Raw genomic sequence first — 5,338 nt, forward strand, 5'->3', positions numbered from 1 at the left:
TCAGGGTATATGCCTAGGAGTCCTCTTATTCCCAGAACCTATTTGCTTTCTCGGTGAAGGAGGTGACTTCTGGATGCTGTCCTCAACACTAGGGTGCTCTGTGAGGTTTAATCCAGCAGGGCCATGAGGAACTGGCATGGTCCTGAACCCACCTGTCCTCCACTCAAGGAAAAGGAAGCTCCAAGTGACCCTGAAATGGCAACATCTAAGTCCCTAATTCCTAAAGTGGAGAAAAGTGTTCCTGAAACATCTCTGGAAGATTTTTTCCAGAGTTTTTTTTTCCAGAAGTTTTTTTCCTGTTTGGCATCCTCCAGATTCATTGCTGTGTTCCTCTGAAAATTCTGCCCCAGGGAAGGAGAGAACAGCAGCTCCCATCGAAGAGGGACCCTCGGAGGTAGAGACAGTTCTATTAGACAGAGTGGAGTAGAAAGCCCTGCTGTGCTGGGAGGAAGGGTCAGCAGAGTGAGAGGGAGAGAGAGGGATGGGAGATCCGAGTCAAGGTACGGATTCCCTGCTGGCTGGGTTTCTGGGGAACTGGGTGCCTCACTTCCCTCCGAGTCCCCTGGGTGCACTCAGGGCTCTTAGAGTCCCATGGTCAGTGTGGCCGGGTCACTTGGCAGGGGAGGCAGTGGCAGAGGAAGTCATCCCGAACCCAGATGCAGAGGTAGGGCTGTGCGGGAGGGGCCTGGAGGGATCCAGAAGGTCCCAGACCCCATGCAAAGTGATGAGAGATCCAGCGAGGGCAGAAGCCAGCTGAGATTGGACAGAGAGGCTTCAAGAGAGACCACGTGTCCTGAGGGGCCTCAGCAGACAGTGTAGATCTCAGCGTGCAGTCCACATGGACCCTACTGACACGGGCACAGGTCCCAGGCTTCCGTACCACCTGGAGCTCTGGAGAGTTCCACCCGGGATTTGTGAACACCTGAGGACCCCTACTGCCTCTGAGAACATGTGCACATTCTTCTCTGTTTCCCGATAGGCCCCCTTGAGAAGGAGGGGGATGGGAAACAGAGCTGAGATATTAATGTTTTGAATTGATTTGCATTTTCCAGAAAAGATCTTGAAACTGAAAGAGAACAAATTGCAATGTTAAAGGCGACTTTAAATATTTCTGCATCCCCTCAAATGAGGGTTCTGAAGTAGATGGGGCTGGCTATTAGAAATGGAGAAGGTTGATGTATCTGCGGCTCTGGGTCATTGTGCAGGAAGTTCAGTCCTAGAATTTCTTCATCTGGGCTGGGCTGCTTCCCTCCCTAGACCGTGAGCCTCCATTCCTCCCGTCTCTGAGGAGTCTGGTTAATGGTGCCCTGTCTGCTATAGGTAGGTGGCAGGGGGGCTGTGCATTGTTGGTAGGGGCGTGGCGCCCTTCCCATACCCTGAGCTGGGTGTGGGCACTCAGAAGGTTCTGTGTGAACCATTCTGAGCTGACAGCACCATGGTTTGCTCAGGGATGAGGCTGAGAGAGAAGACCATTCCCAATACCTGTTCCCACCTAAGAAATGAACACTCCCCATCACGGTGATCTTGTGTCTGATTGGAGACCCCCTCCTATCCTTCCGGTGAAGGGGATGTGCTGCGGGAGGAAACAGTGGGTCACTGGGTCTGCCTCCTTCTCTCTGTCCTCTTCAGCACTGGCCGGGGGCTGGCCTGGGTGTGGGGCAGCAGGCTACGGGCCAAGTGCAGCTGTGAACAGGATAGAAGGAGTCTCAGCTCCATGGACCTTCCAGGCCTGGAGTGAGGAAGTTACACAGACAGTCTGACGTTGAGCAAAGGAGCCCCTCCCGCTCTGAGAGGATGTGATAGGGACAGATTGGCAGCCTGGCATCACCGTGTGTCACTGCATCCCATTTCCAGGGCCTGGCTCTGGCCTTGAGGAGGCAAGAGATGCCCCCAGAGCACCATTACTCAAAGACCCAGACACTCGTCTGAGACTCTCGGTTCTCTGGACCCTACACCGTGGCATGTGTTCCAAATGTGTCAACCCCCTCACACTCTCAAAAACCAAAAACTGACAAATGTTGATGATGACATGGAGGAAGGAGGCCTTTTGCACCCTTGGTGGGAATGTTAAAAGGTGAGGCTATGGTGGGAAATGGAGTGAACATGTCTGATGCTAAGTACCTGGCTTTAAGCTTCTGATCACTAAAGCATCCCTTTCAAACACCCATCTTGAATAAGCACTTTGCCAGCTCTATGACAGCTTCTAGGTAAGCACCTAGGCCAGCCCCACCCCTGACATCTTCCTTTCTAGAAAGCCTTGGGAAACCTAGATAAATGAGTGAGGGACCCCACATGTCTCTTCCTGCCCTCTGGTTCCTGCCTAATTACCTCAACTTGGACCTCAATAAATGTGGAACCCAGGTCTGCGCTTTTAAAACGAAGGGCTTCCGTGGTAACTCAGCTTGTAAAGAATCCACCTGCAGGTTCTCTTACATCGACTGCCTAAGAGTTGCGCTGTAAGAAGTAACAATCTCTTCTCCTCCTCTCCACCATCTGCTCAGCAGCCGCAAAACAGCAACTATGCTTGAGTGCATCTCCATCCACATTGGCCAGGTTGGTGTCCAGATCGGCAATGCCTGCTGGGAGCTCTACTGCCTGGAACATGCATCCAGCCTGATGGCCAGATGCCAAGTGACAAGACTATTGGGGGAGGAGATAACTCCTTCAACACCTTCTTCAGTGAGACAGGCACTGGCAAGCATGTGCCCAAGGAAGTGTTTGTAGGCTTGGAACCCACAGTCATTGATGAGGTTCGCACTGGCACCTGCCGCCAGCTCTTCCACCCTGAGCAGCTCATCACAGGCAAAGAAGATGCTGCCACAACTATGCCCAAGGCCACTACACCATTGGCAAGAAGATCATTGACCTCGTCTTGGACCAAATTCGGAAACTGGCTGACCAGTGCATCGGTCCTCAGGGCTTCCTGGTTGTCCACAGCTTTGGTGGGGGAACCGGTTCTGGGTTCACCTCTCTGCTGATGGAACATCTCGCTGTCGATTATGGCAAGAAGTCCAAGCTGGAGTTCTCCATTTACCCAGCCCCCCAGGTTTCCACAGCTGTTGTTGAGCCCTAGAACTCCATCCTCACCACCCACACCACCCTGGAGCACTCTGATTGTGCCTTCATGGTAGACAATGAGGCCATGTACGACATCTGTCGTAGAAACCTTGACATTGAGCGCCCAATATATACTAACCTGAATAGGTTGATAGGTCAAATTGTGTCCTCCATCACTGCTTCCCTGAGGTTCGATGGAGCCCTGAATGTGGATCTGACAGAGTTCCAGACCAATCTGGTGCCCTATCCTCGCATCCACGTCCCTCTGGCCACATACGCCCCTGTCATCTCTGCTGAGAAAGCCTACCATGAACAGCTTTCTGTAGCAGAGATCACCAGTGCTTGCTTTGAGCCAGCCAACCAGATGGTGAAATGTGACCCTCGCCATGGTAAATACATGGCCTGCTGCCTGTTGTACCATGGTGACGTGGTTCCCAAAGATGTCAATGCTGCCATTGCCACCATCAAGACCAAGCGTACATCCAGTTTGTGGACTGGTGCCCCACTGGCTTCAAGGCTGGCATTAATTATCAGCCTCCCACTGTGGTACCTGGTGGGGATCTGGCCAAATTCCAGCGAGCTGTGTGCATGCTGAGCAACACCACAGCCATCGCTGAGGCCTGGGCTCTCCTGGACCACAAGTTTGACCTGATGTATGCCAAGCGTGCCTTTGTTCACTGGTATGTGGGTGAAGGCATGGAGGAAGGAGAGATTTCTGAGGCCTGTGAGGACCTGGCTGCCCTTGAGAAGGATTATGAGGAGGTTGGTGTGGATTCTGTGGAAGGAGAGGGAGAGGAATACTAAAGTTAAAACATCACAAAGGTGCTGCTTTTACAGGGAAGCTTATTCTGTTTCAAGCATTGAAAAGTTGCGGTCTGATCAGTTAATTTGTATGTAGCAGTGTATACACTCATATATAATTATTGACCTATGCTTTAAAACATGATGCTTTGTTACAGACCCAAGCCATCCATTTCTCTCATGGGTTTGAATAAAGTATTTCCATCTTAAATGAAGAAAAAAAAAAAAAAGAATCCACCTGCAGTGCAAGAGACCCCGAATTGATCCCCTGGAGAAGGGATAGGCTACACACTCCAGTATTCTTGGGCTTCCCTGGTAGCTCAGCTGATAAAAATCTGCCTGCAATAAGGGAGACCTGGGTTTGATCTTTGGGTCAGGATCCCTGGTTCAATCCCCCTGGAGAGGGGAATGGCTACCTACTCCAGTATTCTGGCTACCTACTCCAGAATTCCATGGACTATATAATACATGGGGTCACAAACAGTTGGACACAACTGAGTGACTTTCACTCAAGGGCCACAACTACTTGGCCCTCACGCTATAATTAGACTCCTATATGCCACAACAAACATCCCACGTCCCAGAAATAAGACTCCAGGCAGTCAAATAAGCAAATTTTTTTAAAACAAAAATGAAAAATTACTGGTGGCTAAAATGGGTGACAGTGGTCATGTAAATTTGGGGGGGAGGTACACCATACTTGAACCATTCAGTTCAGCTAAGTGGCTCAGTTGTGTCCAACTCTTTGTGACCCCATGAATCACAGCACACCAGGCCTCGCTGTCCATCACCAACTCCTATAGTTTACTCAAACTCATGTCCATCGAGTCGGTGATGCCATCAAGCCATCTCATCCTCTGTGGTCCCCTTCTCCTACTGCCCCCAATCCCTGCCAGCATCAGGGTCTTTTCCAATGAGTCAACTCTTCGCATCAGGTGGCCAAAGTATTGGAGTTTCAGCTTCAGCATCAGTTCTTCCAATGAACACCCAGGACTGATCTCCTTTAGGATGGACTGGTTGGATCTCCTTGAGTCCAAGGGACTCTCAAGAATCTTCTTCAACACCACAGTTCAAAAGCATCAATTTTTTGGCGCTCAGCTTTCTTCACAGTCCAACTCTCACATCCATACATGACCACTGAGAAAACCATAGCCTTGACCAGACGGACCTTTGTTGGCAAAGTAATGTCTCTGCTTTTTAATATGCTATCTAGGTTGGTCATAACTTTTCTTCCAAGGAGTAAGCGTCTTTTAATTTCATGACTGCAATCACCATCTGCAGTGATTTTGGAGCCCAGAAAAATGAGGTCTGACACTGTTTCCACTGTTTCCCCATCTATTTCCCATGAAGTGATGGGACCAGATGCCATGATCTTAGTTTTCCAAATGTTGAGCTTTAAGCCAACTTTTTCACTCTCCTCTTTCACTTTCATCAAGAGACTTTTTAGTTCCTCTTCACTTTCTGCCATAAGGGTGGTGTC

The 5,338-nt window shown here is 50.1% G+C and overlaps 1 pseudogene; it reads left to right on the plus strand.

Moving 5' to 3' along the window:
- The first annotated feature begins 2,481 nt into the window (after positions 1–2,481).
- LOC136149498 (tubulin alpha-1A chain-like) lies at positions 2,482–3,861 on the plus strand (annotated as a pseudogene).
- Positions 3,862–5,338: the final 1,477 nt, after the last annotated feature.

The sequence above is a fragment of the Muntiacus reevesi genome, chromosome 18, assembly GCF_963930625.1.
Source record: "Muntiacus reevesi chromosome 18, mMunRee1.1, whole genome shotgun sequence".
Taxonomy (NCBI): domain Eukaryota; kingdom Metazoa; phylum Chordata; class Mammalia; order Artiodactyla; family Cervidae; genus Muntiacus; species Muntiacus reevesi.